This window comes from Orcinus orca, chromosome 12 (assembly GCF_937001465.1).
Source record: "Orcinus orca chromosome 12, mOrcOrc1.1, whole genome shotgun sequence".
Taxonomy (NCBI): domain Eukaryota; kingdom Metazoa; phylum Chordata; class Mammalia; order Artiodactyla; family Delphinidae; genus Orcinus; species Orcinus orca.
The window spans coordinates 28775323-28798728 of NC_064570.1; the positions used below are offsets into that span (position 1 = coordinate 28775323).

The 23406-nt window shown below is 38.1% G+C and overlaps 1 protein-coding gene across 2 annotated transcripts in view; it reads right to left on the reverse strand.

Moving 5' to 3' along the window:
* TBPL1 (TATA-box binding protein like 1) overlaps positions 1-22644 on the reverse strand; it is a 29715-nt gene extending 7071 nt beyond the window's left edge. Inside the window, exons 1-2 of one of the 2 annotated variants that reach the window (XM_033406908.2) lie at positions 22362-22644; positions 16998-17080 (exon numbers count right to left, since the gene is read on the reverse strand). The gene's annotated coding sequence lies outside the window, so the exon portion shown is untranslated. The remainder of the gene's footprint in view (positions 1-16997; positions 17081-22361) is intronic. The other variant, XM_004263807.4, reaches the window with a different exon arrangement.
* Between the last annotated feature and the right edge of the window lie 762 nt (positions 22645-23406).

The window sequence follows — 23406 nt, forward strand, 5'->3', positions numbered from 1 at the left end:
CCCAATCTTCCAAAATATGTATCTTTTCAATTTGAATTTCTATAAACAAACAAGAACAAGCCCTTGTTTTTACTAAGCACATGATCTATGTCCAGATAAAATATTCTCTGAGTTTCCACAGCTTAAAAAATAAGTAATGGTAATTCAGCTTACCTACCCCACAAAGAGAAAATCAGAAAATAGTAACAATACTATTATAATTATCTTTACAATTCCTTGAAGCCACAATATGAAAATGAGCTAGGATTCTTTATACGGATTCAAGTTATTATATGACTAAGGATTCAAGTTATTATATGACTAAAAAATGAAGAAGCCAAGAGTCCAAATAAAAAAAATTCAGTTTTGTTTTCCTGCCTTTTAGTTTCTGATAGGACACAATGAGAAGTCAGACCGAAACTTTTAGCATCTCTATAGGATCATATAGCATTGAACTCTGTACTACTTGAACCTCAACGTCATTCTATTTTCTCAATCTTATATTCCCTTCAATCTGCTTATCTTTTTGTTTTTCTGTTCTTTGTGTATGTTTGAGCAACCTCATATGATTCTTATGCACAAGAGGCGGGGCAGGGGTGGCAGTGGAGTCTGAGGGATAGATATATAGGTGGACAGATTAATAAGCAGAGGACAGAAACAGTTATCAGTGGTGATCTTAAGTGCAGACTCCATGTTTGACGCACCACCGACTAAGTTCTCAGGACTTAGGCCAGTTATGCATTCTGTCTGTGTCTTGGTTTTCTCACCTGTGACATGGAAAAGACAGTGCCTACCAGACAGTGTTATGGGAATTATATAAAATGTATGAAAAGTACTTAGCACATATACTTGGAAAATAATAACACAAAAATAACAGTGATTAGGGATAAAAATAAGTTCAAAGCCACAGGCAGAGCAGAGATTTCTTAGCATTACTTCCCACGATTACATCACAACCCAGATATCGAGCCACCTACTATTTTCCTATTAAAATTAGGAAATAACTGTGAGGTAGAGGCTCCTGGCTGCTCACCCCAACATCTATTAGGGTCACTCTGTACTGGTCAAAGAAACGTACAATAAATGGTTTTGTGTCTTTTGAGAAGTCTGCTTAGAGGGACCAAATTAACCAGCGAAAACCCTTTTGCCTTTCTGCTCTTCTTCATTCTTGCTGCATGGAGTCTGGACGTGAGAGCTGGAACTCAAGAAGCCATTTGGGATCATGAGATTATGAGATGAGTATGGAAGAATAGTAAGACAGAAGCAGCCCGAGTCCCTGATACTGTGAAACTCCTTACTAGCCCTGTACTTTCTAATTCTAGACTTTACAAATGTGAGAGAAAAATCAACTTCTATCTTAAGGCCCCACGGTGGACTTTAGTTATATGCAGCCTGACTGACACACATCCCATGATAAGAGGCCACAAAAAGCACTACTTAACAGAGAAATTACATATGAAGAAACGATGTCAAATTTACTGTTTCACATAGACTTTTTACAACAAACAGGCTAAAACAAATTGACTCAGATCTACTACTCTTGAGTATTAAACTGCTGAACTGTCTGGGAGAGAATACAAGGATAACATATAAGGTAAAAAATAAGTCAAGAAAGAAGGGGTAAAGCAAATATTTGAGAATGCAAAGAAGCCTTAATTAATTTGCAATTAATTCAAAATTCATGATTGTTTCTATACATAAGCAACTTAAATTCTAAAAATGAAGTCATGGGCATAGATCATCAATGTTAGGAATATTCGTATTTATATGAGTAAGCTGTCAAACAGTCTCAGAAGATATATCATTGCTTTAATAGGTTTTAAATCAAGAATAAAATATGAAGAAGTCAGTACTTAAGGAAAAAAAAAAAGAGGCAAGGCATACTACATGAAAGATTCCACCTTTTTCAAGCAGTACCAAAAAAAAAAAAAAGCCCATTTGCAGTTTATCTATCTTGTAAAACAAGAGTAGTATTAAATATTAACAAAGATTAACTTCTTAAAGCTAAAGCATTTCATATCACTTTTAAATAGGATAATTCAAATTGCAATCCAGTGAAAGAGACAAATCTCAACTTCTACAGAGCATCATACCCCTTTCAATTCTGAGTGAAGCTAAATCATTTATCAATGGGTAAAAAATTCTACCTGAGGAAACTTTATTGTCAGCATTAAAGAGGAATGAATTGATTACCTCTTAAAGTAGTTCAAAAGGCTTAGATTATTCCTAAAAATACACACACATAACTTTTTAAACACAGTTTAAACACACACACACACAACTATAAAAAACATGGGGACAATTAATTCCCACTAGGGAAGAAATATTCCAAATTGCTTGTAACTATTATGGTACCTACAGTTAAACATCTGGACCATTTATTTCACCTACTAAATTCTGAAAGTCAAAGACTACATCTTAAATGTTTGTACACACCCATGGCTCAGCACCATATCTGGCACATAGTAAATGTTCTCTTACTATTTGGTGAATGAATGCTAGAAAATCCAACATTTCAATCTTCAGCCTATATTCAATTTCTCATCCACCTAGAATTCCAAACTATTTCTGTTAATACTAGGCATGGAAAAACTTTTTAAAAACTAAAAGCAAGTCTGAAACTTTACTTCCAAAGGCACTCATTTTCATATAAATGAAGAAGCGCTAAAAGTCTTTTTCTTTCCCTTAATATGATATCCATGAAAATGCATATGTAGTACACTTTACTATATTGCTTGATGGTTTACACATGAAACTTTTTAAACTTGTTCGTACAGTTCCAAGGGAAATGTGTTTAAGCAACTCCACAAAAAAGAATAGTATTTTAGAGTGGCATTTAAACTTACAAAGCTGTTAAGCCTGCTGACACTATAACATGAAATACTTAAGATACATAAATGGCAAAAACGAACATCTATGTACCTACCACCCAGCTTAAAAAATAAAATTTACAATACAATTGATGTCTCCTCATGCACTTCTCCCAAATTACATGCTCGTTCCTTCCCTCTGGAGAAAATCTCTACTGTCGCTGAATTGTTTTATCATTCTCATATATTCCTCTTAAAGTTATGACATATGTATTACATCCTTGAACCCAGTAAGTCATGTTTTCAAAAAAAATACATTGATGGATTTGGTTTGCTAATATTTCAGTTAGGATTGATATGTCTATGTTTGTAAGTAGAATTTGCCTATAATATTCCTTTCTTGGACTGTCTTTATCTGGTTTGAGTATCAAGGTGACACTAGACTTATTATACAAGTTAGGTTGATTTCTTTTTTTTTTCAGTTTTTATTTTTTAAAACATCTTTATTCGAGTATAATTGCTTTACAATGTTGTGTTAGTTTCTGCTGTTTAACAAAGTGAATCAGCTATATGCATACATACATCCCCATATCCCCTCCCTCTTGCGTCTCCCTCCCACCCTCCCTCCTATCCCACCCCTCTAGGTGGTCACAAAGCGCTGAGCTGATCTCCCTGTGCTATGCGGTTGCTTCCCACTAGCTATCGATTTTACATTTGGTAGTGTATATATGTCAGTGCTACTCTCTCACTTTGTCCCAGCTTACCCTTCCCCCTCTCCATGTCCTCAAGTCCATTCTCTACATCTGCGTCTTTATTCCTGTCCTGACCCTAGGTTCATAAGAACCGTTTTTTTTTTAGATTCCATATATATGTGTTTACATACTATTTGTTTTTCTCTTGCTGACTTACCATAATTCAAAAAGAGTCATGTACCACAATGTTCACTGCAGCACTATTTACAATAGCCAGGACATGGAAGCAACCTAAGTGTCCACTGACAGATGAATAGATAAAGAAGATGTGGCACATCTATACAATGGAATATTATTCAGCCATAAAAAGAAACGAAATTGAGTTACTTGTAGTGAGGTTTCTTCTTCTTTTTTTAAAAAAAAATCCTCTGGAAGACAGTTTTAGAAAACCTTATCTGAAAATTGTGTGGACCTGTTTCTTGTTTCCTTGGGGGATTTTAAAAGATTAATTCAATTTAAGAGTTTTAAGACATTTGATGTCTTCTATTTCTTCTTTAATCAGTTTTCCTAAATTAAATTTTCTTGGGACATTTTGCATTTCTTCTAAAATTTAAAATTTTGTGGCATACAATTTTTCATGGTTTTCTTATAAATTTTAAAAACTCAACTTTAGTATACTTATCTCTTTTTCATCATAGTATCATTTATCCCTGCTTTTTTTCCTATCATCAATCTTGCTGAAAAGTTTTTCTATTTTTTGTTTCTTCAAAGGACAAACTATCGGCAGTTAGTTGATCCTCTTTATTAAATTTTTTTGCCTTATGCTCATTATTTCCTTCCTTCTACAGATCTATTTTTTTCCTAATTTCTTATATTAGAAAGTAAGTTGGATGCTTAATACTTCAGTTTTGAACTTTTTCTCTATTCTCGTATGAACATTTAAGGCGATTATAACCAAGTGCTTTTGGTACATCTGAAGTTGGATATATTATGTTTCCATTATCCCTTGATTCTAACAATATTTACATTTCCATTATTATTTTTCTTAGACTAATTAGCTATTTATTTAGAAAGTCTTTGCCTTTAGACATATATAGTTTTTAAATTTACTGGTAATGAGGAAGTGCTAACTTAAAAGAATGAGATACCACTATTTATACTGGTAAGTATCAAACACTGCTGATGAAGATGTAAGTAAACCGGCATTCTCTTATAATTTGGAACAATTTCTACAGGAGATAATCTGGCAGTGTGTATTCAAATAATTAAAAATATGTGTATATGATGAATTGCAGTCAACCATTAAGAATGCGTCTTGAGAAATTATTCAACTGAGCAAAGTATAAATAAGATTATATGCACTGCAATTCTGTTAATAACAGAAACCTACGTGCCCATCTAGAAGGGATTGGTTAAATAAAGTATAGCAGTCTCATATAACAGACTACTGAACAGACTTTATAAATTACAACTACATGGATGTAGACGGAGGTTCATAATGTAAAAAATAAATATATGTTTGATAGAGTTCATTTTGGTTTATATATCTCTGTATGTACTAAAAATGCCAAAATGTTAACAATTATTCTATTCAGAGAATTGGCAACAGAGTGACTTTGGTAATTTCCCCACTGCCCAAGGCCTAATATTAAGACATGGTTTAATAATGTGTTTGTCCTGTTTCTCAAGTAAATGCCTAACATGTGTTTGTCAAATATTTCCTTCTAATAAAAAGCAAAGTTGAAAACTGAAGCTGTCCTACTTCAAGAAATAACATTTCTAGCACTGTATTAAAATGCATTATTGAAGTTGAAACAGCTTCTTCCCTGCTCACTGACTTTTATGGACAAGTTAGATCCTCTTTCCAGTGGTATTCCAACTACAACCTTAAAGCATCACCTGGAAAACATCGCCACCTCCTGGTTTTTAAGACAAATTACATCCGAGACTACTACATTTAAAATTTTCCACACCAGGAAAGACATTTTAAACTAAAAGGGCACAATAAACACTGTTATAAAAACAATGCAAAAATAACCCTAAAAATCTAACTAAAAGCCAAAAGAATAAAATAAACATGAGAATACAGAAAAGTAGATTCTAGCTACTTTTAAGTGTACTCAAATTGCATCTGAGGATACTGTGGGTGCGGGTCCTCAAAGGTTTAACCACGGAACTACTGTCCATGATTTGAGAAATGGCAGAAGGAGGGAATGACTGGACATAGTACAATTGCAAACACAGTGTGAACCCAGGTGGTGTCCTAGAGATCATTCTTCTACAAATAAGGTACGCCATTCAAACTAACCTCGTATTCTTTATAAAGCCCCCAAAACAGCAGCTTAGGAAAGAGACATTTTGTGTTCCTGATCCCAACAGATTACTCGATCGTCTCTCAACACATGCCTAGGACTAAGATGGACAAAAGCCTTTTAGAAAGAGGGTCTTCTTTCATATCTGTTTAATACTACAGCATAAACCTTACAAAAGGGCAGGGTGACTTAGTGTTTATATTTAGGTGTGTGATACTGGGTAAGTTACCTGACCTCTTTCTAAGTCTTAATTTTTTCTTCTGAAAATCGGCGATAACATCACTGCATCTCCCCGGGTGCTTTTAAGGATTAAATATGATTATTTATGTCAAGTACACAGCATACAGCATGTGTTCACTAAATGGTAGCTATAACTGTTTAAAGGATTCACAGGTAGTAGAATATCGCAACCAGATAGTATGATTTAGTGAATTGACACAAAACTTGAGAACAGTCACATTAACAGAAAAAAACAGAGATCATAAGAGGTTAGGCAGGGGTCAGCAAACTACAACCAATGGGCCAGGGCCTGATTTGTTAAAAAAAAACAAAACAAGTCATACTGAAACACAGCCATGCTCATGTGTTTACATAATGACTCTGTGGCAGAGCTGAGTAGTTGTGACAAAAACCAAATGACCTATAAGCCTAAAATAGTTACTATCTGGTCCTTTAAGAAAAAGTGTGCAGATCCCTACACTAGTGCAATGGAGCGACAGTGATAAAATAAAATTTAGTGCTAATAAATGTAAAGCTCACATTTTTACCTAGAGTCTGTCATACAGAGTGAAGTAAGTCAGAAAGAGAAAAACAAATACTGTGTATTAACACATATATGTGGTATCTAGAGAAATGGTACAGATGAACGGATCTGCAGGGCAGGAACAGAAACGCAGGCATAGAGAACGGATGTGTGGGCACTGGGGTGGGGGGAAGGGGAGGGTGGGATGAACTGGAAGATTAGGTTTGACACAAATACATTACCATGTGTAAACAGATAGCTAGTGGGAACCTGCTGTATAGCACAGGGAGCTCAGCTCGGTGCTCTGTGATGACCTAGATGGGTGGGAGGCGGGGGTGGGAGGGAGGTCCGGGGCGGGGGGGATATATGTAAACATATACCTGATTCACTTCATTGTACAGCAGAAACTAACACGACGTTGTAAAGCAATTATACTCCAATAAAAAAATAAATAAAGTGAATAAAACATCTGTATATCATGGTCCTTGATTGGTTCCTGGTTTGAACAAAACAGTTATAAGAGGAAATTTGGGTATGATAGATGACATTAGGGAATTACTGTTAATTCTGTTAGGTGAAATAATAGAGTGGTCATGTAGACAATTATGCTTATTTTTCAGACATGCATATTGAAATATTCACGGGGGAAATGCCATGTCTGTAATTTAAGATACAGGAATCTTCCACTGTCTGAACTCGGTAACAAATAGATTTGGATAAAGTTTCAGATGAGTCCCTCATTATCTGGAATCTTACCACAGGAACCAAACAAATTTGGACAATCTATTCTGAGGTACAGAATGAATCTGGATAGTAGGTATAATTTTATTTTAAGACAAAAAAGTACCATACTACTGCCTCATCTCTTACTAATGATTAAATCTAGGTGATAGGATATATGCGTATTCGTTACACTACTCTCCCGACATTTCTGTCTAAAAATTTCCACAATAATTTTTAAAAGCTGTTTTAAAAGAAAAAAAGAATTTCCTTACAGTAAGTCACACTAAGACAACATGGATTTTAATTATATTACTTACAAAAAAAAAGAAAAACTACGTTAGAAAGGACTATTCAGAGCAAAGGAATTACTAGCCTCTTTGCTACTAAAACATCTAGAATATCCTGACCTTATCATTTAAAGAGGGCACTGATATCCAGATATCCAGAGGAAAGTAGGATGGCATGAGATATAAAAATAGTTGTATGAGGAGAGTCTCAGGACATTTAGCACAAGAAAGGAAAGATAGCAGTTGCTCTCAAATGTCTGAATAAAAAGGAAACTGAAAGATCCAAATGAAGTCGCACGGAAGCAGGCCCCATAAAGCCACACCCAAAAGCAAATACCTGCAAAGCAGAAGCCTCAACAGAAGGTAAGTGTCCCAAAAAAGGGGAGGTAGGGCAAAATATTAACCAAGTTAGGAATGTTATAGAATGATTCTCTTATTAGGTAGAAGATGCCACTAGATGGTTTCTAAGATGCCATCTAATTCTCAAATCCCAGGATTCTAACATCTTACATGAAGACATACTATAGACAAATTTACATACTAAATTTCATACTAAATTTCATACTAGAATTACATACTAAATTTCAATTTTCATTCTAGAACTACTATGTTAGTTTAGTTAAATTAACATCCCAATTCTGAACTTCCCACTTTCCCTTCAACAAGCATTCGTGTTCAAACGGGCAGTAAAGGGAGAAAGACGCACTGAGGGGCAACAGCGGAGGCAGATGACCAAATTGCAAATTCTTTGTTTGGCATGGTGACATCATATCATGAAGACATTTCTCTGCACGGCCCAACAGCTTATACTTTATACCAACAGTCCGTGGGGTTGGCATTTTTGTGTTCTAGCCACACGAAGAAAGAAAGTTTTATTAACAGTATGCCTGGGCACAAAAACCCTTGTATATTCCAAAGGAAAGGATTATGTAGTATACCACTCATATAAAACAGTTAAGTGCTTAAATAAAAGCAAAAGTATTTGATGTACAAAACCATCACTGCATTAAGTTAAACAGAAAGTTAAACTATCTTCATTACATATGTCTCCACCTTCTATCTCTGACTTAATCTAAATACCAATTCTGAAGACTGGTAGCAAAATGGTTATTACAATTTTTAAAAATCTACATTAAGAGAATTACAAAGATACTGTTTTTATTTTATTTTTTCTTTTACACTGGAGCATAGTTGATTTACAATGTTGTGTTAGTTTCAGAGGTACAGCAAAGTGATTTAGTTTGTTGTTTAGTTAGTTTAGTTTTTACGTATATCTATTCTTTTTCAGATTCTTTTCCCATACAGGTTATTACAGAGAAAGATACTGTTTTTTAAACAACTCTGAGGGTTGCCAGCAACTATCTATTAAAAAAAATAGTAAAGAGGAGTATATTAATATGTTTTAATCAATGAACATATTTGTAATGATGCCTAAAAGGTGGTGGAGGAAGATTTAAATGATGCTGATTTTCTGAAAATGACTGCTTAAGGAAAGATAACTCAATGGTTTACACTGTCATGAAAAAGTTCCAGTATAAAAAAGTATTTTGCAGTTTAAGAATACATAATCAATACTTACCCCATATTAATAATGCTTAAACAGTAGCCTGCTTAAGAATTTCACTATTTTTTTTTTTTTTGTGGTACGCGGGCCTCTCACTGTTGTGGCCTCTCCCGTTGCGGAGCACAGGCTCTGGACGCGCAGGCTCAGCGGCCATGGCTCATGGGCCCAGCCGCTCTGCGGCATGTGGGATCTTCCCGGACCGGGGCACGAACCCGTGTCCCCTGCATCGGCAGGCGGACTCTCAACCACTGCGCCACCAGGGAAGCCCAAATTTCACTATTTTAATATGTGCTAATATGTATCTGTAAAGTAAGAAATTTTGGATGTCTAATGGATGCTATGTGACTAGGGGCTGACTCTAAACTGTTTCTCCCCTTATTTGCAAAATACAAACAACACTATTTACTCACCATATGATTGATTTGAGGGATTAATGAGCACCTCACAAATTATAATATGCTCTATTAAAGTGTTGTCACATTAGTCAATGCTAACATTAATATTAATTTTAACTAATGTACTATTATAAGAGGAAAAAAGTATTTTACTGAATACAACTTGAAATCTGGCTTACAGATTCCTTATTATGTAAAAGCAAAATTTATTTTGGATAGATTTCTTAGTATTTCAATTACACGGTCTTAATATATGATTTAATATATGATTTTAAAAGATGGCATGTCATTTTCTGATTACATAAGAAATACTTAAAGAAAAAAAAAGTCATCCATAATCTCACCACAGTGATAACTACTGCTGTTTTTCTATGCTCATGTAGGCACATGAGCCTGCTAAATCCATATATTTATCTGTGCATATTAAACAAGATTGAGATCATATGCATATGGTGGTGTATCTAGTCAACAAAGGATTTTATAAAAACCTTTGACAACCTGAGATAAGAAAAATAGCAATATTGAATTGATTTTCCTTGAATACTAATGAAGGTGAACTTTGCAAATATGAATACTTGTATTTATTCTATGTTAATTGCCTCATACCCTTTGTTCATTTTCCTTCTGAGATATCCTACTGATTTATAAAAAGCTCTTATATGTAAAGAAATATCAGCCTTTTGCTTGCTTATGCTATTCCTTCTGCTAAAAATGATCAATCCCGATTTCTATACCTAGCTCATTCCTACTTGTTCTATAGCTCAGCATCACCTTCATTCAATCAATTCTATAACAATGAAACGGAAATCTAAGCATCAGGCCCAGTCCCAGCAGATGGGGGTCCAGCAGTGACCAAGACTTGGCAGAGGGAACAGCTGGTGTTCTCAGCTCTGAGGTGAGTGAGCAGTGTGAAGTGTTCAGATGTGAAGAAGGGCCAGCCTGGCTAGAGCGGGAAGACGGAAAGTGGCATGAGACCTGGCTGGAGATGCAGGGAGGGGTTAAATTATGCCTTCTAGGCCAAGTTAAGGATTTTCATGTTTATCCCAAGATAATGGTGGGCTAAAGAGAAGCAAGAAATGACATAATGTATTTGCTTTTCATGAAAATCTATCACTGCCATTTCTGTAACAGGAGAATGGACTGCAAGGTTAGAACAGGCAGAAAACTCAGTTAGGGTCTAGTGCGGCAGTCCTGGTGAGAGAGGACAGTTGTGGGAGCAGGGTGGATGAAGACGGAAAGAAGTAGACTGAAGAGAGACATTTTTGGGAGGCAGAGTGAACAGAGCTTTGTGACTGATATGGGAAAGAGGAAAAGGGAGATGGAGGATGACTCTAGGTTTGTGGCCTAAGATACTATCTACTGGGACAGGAACACTGAAGGGAGAGCAGGTTTGCAAGGGGAGATGGGGAAAGGAGGAGGGGTAAGGATTCTGTTTTGGACATGTTAACTTGAAGGAACTTGTGAGACATCCAAGAGGAGATACAGACAATCAGATAAGAGCCACTGCTCAGGACAGGCCTAGGTCTAGACTGGAGGTGAAAACTTGGAAACCCTCATACAGAAGGTAATTAAAACCATGATGGGTAAAATAAGAAATCAAAGGAACTAAGACATCTGATCTCCAAGACTGAGCCAGAGCGTCCATTACCATGATGAATGCTCCGAGTCTCATCACCACGCTGCTAGTTGTACTACTACACAGCACTTTCCCACACTATAGTGAAATTTTGTATTTCTGTCTCCTTGGTAGACAATAAGCTCCTTGGACGCGTGATCAATTCTTACTTATTTTTGTACCCAAGTCTTGGAATAGTGCCCAAGGCATGAGACACATTCAATAAAGTGTCTATGAGAGGTTAACTGCTAGCTTGAGATTATTAAAAAGCAGCATCTCTACACATGCGCACACAAACACACGTTTTAAGAGCGCAGGCTCTGGAGCAGATTACTTGGGTTAAATCCCGACTCTACCACTTATCAGTCGTGTGACCTTGGGGAAGTTATTCAACGCCTTTGTACCTCAATGTCCACATCTGTAGGATAAGGCAGATAACAGCACCTAGTGCCAAGTGTTGGGAAAACTAAAATTTCATGCAGAGCATTTAGCATAGTACTTGTACACGGTAAGCATTCAAATTTAGCTATTCTTATTGTTACTATAATTATCTCCTTTCTTCATCTTCCACAGATAGAGAAATGTTCAAAAATGGAAAGGATTTCCAGTTATTCATTGTGGTTCTCCAGCTTTGGAACACAAAAACAGATCATGTTGCTTCAGGGCTAAAAGCAAGGGTAAAAATAAAGAATACAATTTTGATGTATCTGGTAAATGAAATCAGTATTTAAAAAACAACTAAATTTAACAGTGAATTAAAACAACAACAATAACAAAACCGTTTCAAACCAAAACAAAAAGTAGTTGTTGATTGTGTGGGTTTTTTGGGGGGTGGGGAGTAGGGAGTCTGGAGGAGAAGGAGAGAGAAGAGACGGGGAGAAGAGTCTGACCAAGTCTACTACAAATTACAAAACGGACATTTTGCCAACATTTACTTAGCTAGGTACCTGCAAAAACAGGAAAACTGAATATTAAATTGTAACAAAACTATTCATCTGTTCATTTCATTTAAAGTGTAAATTTATCATGTTCATTTTAAGTGTAAGGCCTCAGTTCTTCCCAGAAGGTCTTACATGCATCCCTATTTTCCCATATTATGAGCTATTATTTAAAAAACGAAGTTTGTCTCTTTACAGAGAATCTTAATATTTGCCCTAAGTTACCCATAATAAGCAACTACAATTTGTGAGACTACTCTAGCCATTAAGCTGATGCTAATAACACAACAGAATTTTTTAAAGATTATCATTTTCTTCGCAAGTAAAAATATTAATTAATTAGGTTGCTAAAAAACGGAATAAACCCCCTTTCAGCTTGTGGTTGGTGTCAAGGTTGGCATGCATAAAGTTCAATTTTTTCCATAATCTGATTTTTATTTCAAGGGTATGAACACAGGATTCAAACTTGAACTGCTGACAGCTCATCAAGAATTTAATCCAGAGAAAACACTGCAAGTTGAAAACACAACAGGTGGAATTTCCTATTTTGACAGTTTCCTTTCAACTGATTTTATAGGTTTACCCTTCATATAAAATGTCTGCTCTAATGGAGACAACCTGTTGAAGGTCTAGGTCACGTATGACTGCCATTTTTTAAAAAAAGGAAGGTAAGATTATGAAATTAGCTACTTGGAAAATAGTGTACAGAGTTCAAACTTTTCTAGTTAAAAAACAGTTTTTACTATTTAGTAAAAAAAATATAACATACTTAAATAAAAGCAAAAGGGACTGCAGAATGAATACTCTTTCCACATGTAAGCACCATTAAGAATTTCCTGTCTTACTCAGAAATGGGCAGATCTTTCACTGATTGAGGGCTGTATCACTCAAAAAAGATAAATATGTAGAACTTGGTTGAAGATCAGAAGAAAGCCATAAAATTTTTTAAATTGGAAACTAAGGTCTGTGAGAAGGACTAAAGGGCACTGATTTAAACCTAGCACAACAGTAAACTGAGTAACTGATAATAACGTACAATTAAAGAAAGTATTCTAACACAGACGCATAAAAAGAGTGATAAGGAGGTTTTCTGATGGGAACATTGGTTCTTAACTTTTAAGAAAAACCCAAAACAGAACAAACAAACTAAAAGCTATAAAGAGGTACAAGCCCCAAAGATATTGATTAACTAACCTTTGTAGGGCCCTGATTTTAAAAACATTTCCAAGTTGTTTCTAATGGGGCAGTCAGTTGAGAACCACTGGGCTGAAACGCCACAACAGGTCAACAAAATAATGGAATTTCCCTTTCAGCAGGTCCTTAAAATGGGTTATATTCTCATATCAGGACTGTTTATCATACAGAACATCAAGACTTCTGCACTCTTTCCCATGCATTGTTTCCTTAACTTGGATTCATGCATTCAACGGTCACAATCTGCCTTCTGCCTCTGCACGGGATGAAATGTTACAAATGAACTGCTCATTGCTGAATCCAATGTCACAGCTGACACTCCCTCCTACTGGACCTCTCCAGAGCATAAAGCCCTGGGAACCCCTGATTCCCCCGATTCTTCCTCACCATCCCCTATCCTGGGCTTCTGAGGCACCTTTCCTAGGTTCTCCCCATCTCAAATACTGCTCTGTCTGCCTCTTATGTCATAAATTCTTCAGGGAAGTCCACGACAGTCCCTGAAGAGATCAACAATTGGTTCCAGAGGTGCAAACCCCCTTGAAATCATATCCACACAAATGTGGATGTACATCTGAGGAGGCCATTATTTTCTTCATATTCTCAAATGAGTTTAAGATCCTTGAAGGTTATAAACAACTGCCTTAAATCCCTTTCCAATTTAAGCTTTCCAGGCTTCGACTGCTACCCATAAATTTATGGCTCTTACTTCAGTCCTGACCTATCAGAGATCTGAAACCATATTCCTGTCTGTTAGGCATATTCATTAAGGTAAACCAACACATCCAACACTAATAATTAACCCCCTCAGAAACACCTGCTGTCTCCAGATTCCTAATTTTAGTTAATGGAGCCGCCACCCCTCTCAAACCTGAATCAGAAATTTCAGAATCATCCTTCATTTCTTCTTTTTCTCCTACACCCAGTTAGCTTCTCGTCTAGCTTCTTTTCTGCATCCCAAGCGTCAGTGTTTGATGTTAGGCTTTCACGTGCCATTAAGGCTACAGCCTTCTAGTGGAATTCTCTGCTTGCAGTCTCCACAATTTAGTCCATCTACCAAATAAGCTACCAGAATTGTCTTCCTAACTGTGCCACACCCCTGCTTAAATAAATATCTCTTGGCTCTCTTACATAGACAGCTTGGAATGCAGTGAGTTTCATGTCTCCAAATTAAGTTTTATAACCTAATCTTCCACTTCCAACACACCTTAACTGCTTCACAACTTTTTACCACTCCTCTTGCAACAGCTGACCCTTTCCTGATTTTATATCTGCCTAGGATGCCCCTTCCCCACTCCTTCAACTAACAAACTCTTACTCACAACTGTATTCATTAGCATGCAATGGATGTGAACCAAGCACTACGGCTAGACACTGGGAATACAACCCAGAACAAAACAGTCAGGTAAGAAACCCTCATGGCAGTTGTATTCCAGTGGAAGAAACAGACAATGAAAAAGGACAAGCCGTGAAAATAATTAGAGAATGTGATTTATGTTATAAAGAGAAACTCTAGAGTGATCCAGGAAGGTCCCTTAACTTCCTCAGAGATGAGAAATTATTCTTAAAATGAGATCTGGAAGGCTAAGGAGGAGCCAGCCACATGCAACACTGACAGAAAAGACCCCAAGTGAGGGCCCAACAAATGTAAGGGCACTGACTGTATTATAACTGTCCACTCTACTAGACTGTAGGCACCATGCTCCTTAAAGAGAACAATTTAATATAAATGTGTGTCTTTAGAATGTGGCTTAGTGGCTGGCACTTGGTCATCAACTCAATAGACCGGTTTTAGTTCAGACCCCCAAGTCCTAAAGGGCAACTGTGTTCTAGGAGTTTTCACAAATACAGAAATATAATACAGTTCTGATGTAAGGAAAGAATAATTTTGGTTAAAACACACATACAGACCCTTAGCACTTTTGGTATATATTCTCTTTCCCCTTTCCTAAGCTACACTCTCCATTTCAGCCCCAAGGGTCCTAACTCATCCATATCCTAAGTTTATTCCATGAAAGCTGGTTATAGACTAGCTACCCTGTCAGTTACCTTCAGCATAACAACCATCCTTTAAACAGGGTGTGATAATAAAGCCATTATTCCTCTCTTTACAAAGTGAGAGTGAGGATACAATACAGACAAATTAAGTTAAGAATATAGTTTCAGACATCTGAAACTCTTCTAATTTAACAGGCCCTAAACAAAAAGCCTACAAACAGTAACTAAAAGGCACACATTCTTAATGTACAGACAAATTAAACTATCACCTAAGTAGGTTTACACTATGCATTGAAGCAGAATTTTCAACATTACCGGCCAGCCAAAGGTTTTCTCTAAAGACTTACATTATCAATATGCTGCTGAGATAATGGAAAAAGTATTATTCATAGAGCTTTTTATCAGTTGTGAACTGCTGAGCCACATCACATCCCTTACTTCAGGTCCTCCCCCACCAACAACAAAAAAGAGGAGAGAACTGAGTTAAGCAATCTGGTGGACCTTTGAGATGAGCACACCAGGTTGGTGTTGAGGAAGATCTAATGAACTGGTGACTGTGCCTTCAACATGGCTGTGGCTCCTACCACCACCCTAACCTGCCACGTCCTGGGATGTGGTCAACCCATGAGCAATTAACGGTTGCTCATTACAACCTCACTAGGTTGCACATACATACAAGAAACTGGAGATGCCCAAGAGGTTCACTCCAGCCATAAGCAGGTGAAAGATAAAAGGTTTTGTGGTTCAACAAAAGTATGTGGCAAATTAAAAAGAATGGAGAGGTTCTTGCTCCACATAAGCTGCAGGTTCATCGTGAATCTTAACAGAGGTTCAAACAATGATACGGTCTCTAAGTGTTGGCCATACTCATAAACCAAATGCCCATCTTCAGATTTGCACTTTTGGGTTACACACTGATTTTATTATCTTCATATCTGAAAGATGGCAACATCTGTCCCTGAAAAAGGGTGGTGTTAAGAACACCGGGGAAACGTTAACAATGTATTAGACAGAATAAAATACCCAGGTTTTATTCTGGGCAACAGTATTGACACTTTGGAGACCTGCTGTCCTAAAAATCTCCCAATACAGTCCTCAGAATATCTAAAATTAAAGGATATATACATGTGCGAGTATATATATGAAACAGCCATGATCATTTCCTTGCTTATCTCAATATTTTTTTAGACCCAGAATCCATGATGGCTACAGGAATTATGTTAACAATATTATATCAATACCTCATCTATTCTGGCCAATGTAGTTATTAGTACGCAATGAAATCAACAGTATCAACTAAATGTCACTCTCTTCAATCAGGAAAACAGAAGTCATGCCTCTAAATACAAGCATATTTGCCAATTTTCTTGGCGGGGTGGTTATAAAAACCAACTAAAACAAAAACTGCACAATATAGAAGAAAGATTATAAAACTTTATTCCTGTATATTTAAAGCAAAACATACTTTTAATAATGTTTTATATAAACTTCTATATGTTTTATAAAAAATATTTCAACTAAAAACCAAGACCTACCTATTAGCCAATATAGGAAAGAACAGTTTGTGATATATTGTACTTAAGAGAAATATTTATTTTCTAGTCAACAGTTTCAAAGGTCCACACAACTAAACTAAAACATTTGGATTTAACATTAGAAAGTTAGCCATTTCAATAGCAGCCTAATAAACAAAGCTATAATGATCAGGTTATCCCCTACTAGGCAGCCTCAGTATTTGGTGTCAGCCTTACCATAAACAAATAATCTTGCAATCATATGCAGTCATTCCCGAGCCACTTGAATTATTGGAGCACAGCAGTAGTTTCAGCTACCTCTAAAATTACAAGAAAGCTACTATGTAGAGCACATTTATAGTGACACAGAAAACCCAAGTGATAATGACACCAATAAGTTTCAAGTTTACCACCACCTAAGGCTATACAAGTAAAAAACAGTGTCTTCTAAAAAAGGGCTAATTCTGCTAAATGAAACCACTGGGGTCTATTCCTTTTATTCAGAAGTACCACACAACTAAACAAGCAGTGAAGTCCACAGGGAAATAGCATTTCAATAGCTGCAACATGGTGCCAGACCGGGCTTTGTTGGCCGTCCTTTTCCAAGAAACAGAGATGTCTCTTTTTACTGAATCCATCTGCCATAAGTGATAACCAGATGTCTGTGTGATGATCCAAAATTAAAACAAAAGTGCTTCCCCCTCCCAAGACCTAACAGCAGAGATGAGTCCAATAGCCAGCATCACAAACAATTTCACTGTTTTAATAGCCTCCAAAGGAAAGAAACAAAGCATCTGAGTGGTCTAATGGTTCACCTTTAACGTACTACACCTCACACCACTGAGTCAAGCACCAGCTAGTATTTTTTCAGCTAACTCTGCAGAACAGTGTGCTAAGTGCTTTACACTTACTTTTCACAGCAACCCTGTGAGGTAGTACTTATATGAACCCCATTTTGAAGATGAGGAAACTGGGGAACGAAGGCAGTGAAAAAACTTGCTCAAGGCCACACCACTAACAAGCAGCATCGCCACCACGCTGAACACAGGCAGCCTGTCTCCAGAGTCCATACTCTTAAGCGCTATACTAACCCTAATCCCAAGAAAGCGTAACTGATTTTGATCAAAACTGGTTTTACAGGGCTTCCCTGGTGGCGCAGTGGTTGGGAGTCCGCCTGACGATGCAGGGTACACGGGTTCGTGCCCCGGTCTGGGAGGATCCCACATGCCGCGGAGCGGCTGGGCCCGTGAGCCATGGCTGCTGAGCCTGCGCGTCCAAGAGCCTGTGCTCCGCAACGGGAGAGGCCACAACAGTGAGAGGCCCGCGTACCGCAAAAAAACAAAAAAAAACAAACCAAAAAAACTGGTTTTACAACGAAAATACTTGTAATTTATCAGAAGGAAAAAGGTTAATGCCTGATCTCTGGAACCATTTAGTTAATAAAAACAAATTCTGACTTTCAAAATGTTGTGAGTTCTCACCTAGTGAGTTAAAAAACAAAAACGTATCATGGATCAAGGTCTATGGACAGAAGTCTATGATGGTAAACACAATTATAGTACCAAGAGTCATCCACACATGTCCTGAGAAGACTGTCCTTCAGATGCAATCTGATTTTCAGTATTCTTTCTTGACGGATGAATACTGCATGGTCAAAATCGCCAGCCAAAGTTTTGTGCTGCATTTTTTTGGTGAAATTTCAAACAGCTTCATTACGGACTCCCATATGAAGGCTGATTTGAACTGTCCCAGAATTCACCTTGTGTTTTTTTAGCATTTAATAGGATCGTCAGCAGCACACCTTCCATTACAAAACAAGCCATTTAAACCAAATTGTGAATTCTGTCACCCTTTAGTCACAAGATAAGACCAGATAAGTACAATTTTTGATATGACCTGATTCCTTTCCACTAATGACGTACTTCTGGAATCTTGCTTTTTCACAACTGTACAAACACATACACTCCATTTTTCTTCTAAATAAATTGTGTCACAATACAAAAATCAAATTTGTCTACGTGGCCTGGAAAGACCTCAGATAAATATATTCTTTCACCCTTCTGAAATTACCCGAAGTGGCAGTCATGTAACAAGAGCAAATACTGTATCAACTCAAGGCAGTAAACCATTATTTTTATTATTTGAATTGGTTAAAAAAAAAAAAAAAAGCCCTAATCATGTTTGAGAAATTTTGCTGTTTAGAATTTGCAGCCAGTATAAAAAGTTAATTTTAGGCATCAGGAATTAGATTCCTAATTAGATTAGATGCCTAAAGGTTCCCCTCATCCACTAGATAAGTCCCTGAAGTGAAAGAAATGAAATATATATACATCCTTTTATTAATATGTTAATCTTCAAAATACACACATATGCAACATGAACATACAATATGATGGCGACTTACAGTCCCGATCCCCAAGAAACTTCTAATTTAGCAGGCACGATGAAATCCATACATCAATAACTATAGCACCAGGCAGTACGTAATAAAGGATTTAAAATTCAAATTTAGGTTTGTCATGTTTTAGTATCTATGCATGTCATTTCTCTGCTATCTACAAGTGCACAAAAAGCACCTGAAGAGAAACACTTCCATCCAGCTTTGTACACCTGCCGTGGCATCAAACATATTAAAGGTACAACAAACATGAGTGTAAATTTCAGGAAATCTTTATTTATTATTTCAAATGTCACAATACAGCTAAATTTTCAAAGCACTACAGGTGTTGAGCCATTGTGGAAACATTCTACTATCAATTCTACAATCAATTTACACTTTATTTTTCATAGCAATAATAATTCATCACATGGTCTATGATGCAACAGAAAGAAATCAATCACCAGGTAATTACGGGCCTCCTCACCTAAAAACAGCACTAATACCCACTCAACTAGATTATACAATATTTGCTGATTTTTAAATACTGTGCCACACCCGTGCTAAGAAAGAACACTCTCCAAAACTATTCAGCTATAGATTCTGCATGTATTCATTCTACCTTACAGCAAACTCTGCACATTCTATATATGTATACATCCACACAAATTTCGACATGACAATTTTCCACATGAAACAAAATTGTGGGACTCACTTAAATTGTTCCCTCTAATTTGGCAAAGTGTAATTTCAGTCAAGTATTCAGATGCAAAATGATCAGAAAAGATGGATGTTAAGAAAAGGTTTTTAGAGTACAAATTATGAAAATCTAAGGTTCAATTAAAAACACACAGCAGGCTCTACAATACTCTTTTATTTTTAAAAAAGTGACTACATCTCCAATTACAGTGTTACCACTTGGACTTCTGAAACACCTTTTATTCCTAAACGTTCAAATATTTTTACGTGTCTTATTTCAATGCAGTCTTGATTCTTGGTTTAAGGCTCTTACCTGTTGTATTCAGAATAAATACAGAGCATCTGACATGATCACTCTATTTTCCATATCAGGGGAGGGATACAGAAGGAAAATGCAACAGACAAAGTAACATTAATGAAAAGGATATACAGGCCAAGGATATATGTTGAAAATTCCATAAGAAACAGAAATAATACAAATATCATAAAAAATCACTTTTGATTGGGATGTGATTAAGTAAGGAGAGGAACTAAGACAACACAAAACGTTGGGAGTGTTGGAGCAGAGAGCAGGGAAAGCAGGGATTGTTAATAAAGGTGGAAGTCGGGGCTTAAATCCTTTCCCCCATCAAACACAGAAGGGGTAAGGGATAGAGGCAACAGCAAATAAAATCTAAACGAAGTGAGTGTGATGGCAGCCCTGAGACTGAGGGAACTCACTAAGTCTCATACACACTGAGAAAATCCTGGGACTCAACGTCCAATACCCTCAAATGTGGTCACCCCCCAGAACAACATTCACAGAAGTTCAGCTACATGAAGAGATTAAGAAAAAGTCCTTGATTCACTAACCTAAAGATGACAATATTAGGTTTTTCTTCTTAAGAGGTTTAAAATGCAATTTTAAGTTTCCCAATGTTTATACTTCCCATCTTTGTCAAAGGAAACTGCCCACCTCTTTGCACATATATGAAATTCCGTAACAAGAGATGCTGCACCTCAATTCCATGAAAATGCCAAAGTCAAAAACTCTGTTCTGGCATCAACCAATCAAGAGCACAGAGCGGCAGATCATTACGAAAAAAGCGGGCTGGGGGACAAGGATGAAACCTATTTGCTTAAGACAAGCCAGACTTAGCAAAAAAGGTAAGGAACAAATAGAAACTGTGGTTGACATCACTGCTTCTGTTATTTATCAATTTTATTTTCATCTTTAATCTTCAGCTTTATATAAAGAGCTTTGTTCCCACTGGACACAAAAATAGTATTACTGTAGTATGCATACATGGCCGTTTCAGCACGCCACAGGAAAACCTCATTTACTGACCTAGAATGGTTTTGGAAAGCATAAAACCATTAAATAGTTAGAGACGTAAGGCTTAAAGAGATAGCATAAACTGGCATTTAACATATCAACTGCGAATAATTCTTTAAACCACACAGTGATAAAAATCCTTTCTCGATTTGAATGAACTGCCATTTTCTCAAACTTTCCAAGAGACTGCAGATTGTACTAGAAGAGCTGAACCTTCTCATATTTCTCTTTCCCAGTTTCCCCAAGGAATCTGTTATTATTTCTCCACACAATAATCACACCAAGCTTGTTTCCGTTTCTTTCCTTGAGCCAGTTTTAAGGCACTGTTCTTAACCCTAAATACACAAGCCTAACGCTGGTTAACTGCCAGTGTCGCTCTGGAACTGCAGGTGACAGATGCAGTCAGAGAGCTCACAGATGTGGATTGGCTGCAGTCTGAATCCTATCGCAATGAGCACACTGACACAGCCCGCAGATGCACATCTCGGCAGAAGGAGAGAGTTTAAAAACCGTCATTCCCAATTAAATTTACTTTTAGAGCTTCTACTGGCTATCATTAAGCGCTTGCTTATCCCGACTCTCAACCCTGCTTAGCCCTACCTACTATCCATTTTATCTTCCTCAGTTCCAGATCCTTCTTCATCAAGTCTAATTTCTGTTAATTCTACTACTAATAATAACATAAAGCGAGGCTGTTGGCATTGCCAGAACCAGGAACCGACGAAGGTGCTATTTGGGAGCCGGCCCGCCGCGGCAAAGGCCGTTGGAAGTTTTCTGGGAAGCAACGGACCCGCTAGCATCTTTGCACGATTTCTCTTCCCCTGGGGGAGGGCTCCATAGAGACGGATGGGGAATCTCCCTTCTCCTGTCTTTCCCAGTGGTGGCTAACAGGAAAAATAAAATACCTCTTTTCTTATCCTACACCTCGCTGGATAACGCTCCCAGGCAGTGACGCCCCACCCCCAACCCGTTATCCCTGATGAGACCCCCAAATATCACCCTGTCCTCCTAAGAACTGGACCCTCCCTCGGCCCCCGGACCAATTTCCTACATCTGAGCGCCTCTCCCTCAGGCATCCGCCCGCACACACCCCACCCGCAGCACGGCCCCGGCTCCGCACACGCAGCCCCGCGCCAAGTCGCCCCGCACCCGGCACTCAGGCAGCTCGGTCGCCCGCGCTCCCCCCGCCCAGGGTCGCCGACCGGGTTACCGTGGGAAGAGCGGGCGGCGGCAGAGGACGCGGCGGCAGCGCTGCTGCCGGTTGCGGCGGGCGCGAAGGATAAGCTGGAGGACAAGGATAATGATGAGGCGGGCGCGCTCCCCAGTCTCCATGGAACTCCCGCCCCGGCCCGTTGCTAGGAGCCCCCAAGGCTCGGGCTCAGTCTTTCGTGCTTTGTTGTTCCGGGTACAGGGCGGCCGCTGCTTCCCCGCGACAATAAATAGACGAGACGCGGGGGAGCACAGAGACAGCGCGCGGAGGCTAGAGCGCCGCCGGACAGGGCGCTCCTGGGCTCCTCGCTAGCCAACCACTTCCGGCTCTCACTGCTCCCGTCACTTTCCCCCGCCCCTTCCTCCGTTTTCCTTTCCTCCTTCCTGGTGCCCAGGTCCGGCCCGGCCTGTTGGAGACCTTGGCGAGGTGGGGCTGGTGGGTGTGGACTAGGCTAGACTTGTGCTTGACAACCGCTTGAAAAGATTTCGAGAAAACTAGGTATCCCTTGTACATCGTTAGCTGGTAGCTAAACATGAGCACGTAATTTCTGGCGTAAAGTATAATATAAACGGATTTTAGGGTATTTTGTTTTTTGTCAAAACTTTGGAACTTTCGATAGCTCATTCAATTTATAGAAAAGGTCCACCATTCAACATAATTAGCGAAGCTAGCCCTAAGAACTATTTTTTTTTCTAATTCTAACGAAGACATTTTCTGTGAAAAAGTCCTACTTCGCTTTTTCGCGTTAATTTACGACTTCGCGATCAAACTCTCATGAATGAATTCTAATCCTAGTCCTAAAATAGAGCGATAGGATATGAAAGATGAAAGAATGGATACACGGGTAAATTGATAGATTAGATAGATAGATAGATAACGCAGGGAGTTTAGGTCAAACTTCTGTCGCCTGTCCCTTCGATATTCCTTACTCAGCTTGGGTTTGCGATCAGGATTCTGCCTTGGGAGCCGGGAGGCACTTCCGAGGCTTCTAAGCGGCGTAGCCGGATCCAAGAAGGATGCGAGGTGGGAGAGGGCGGCTGCAGGC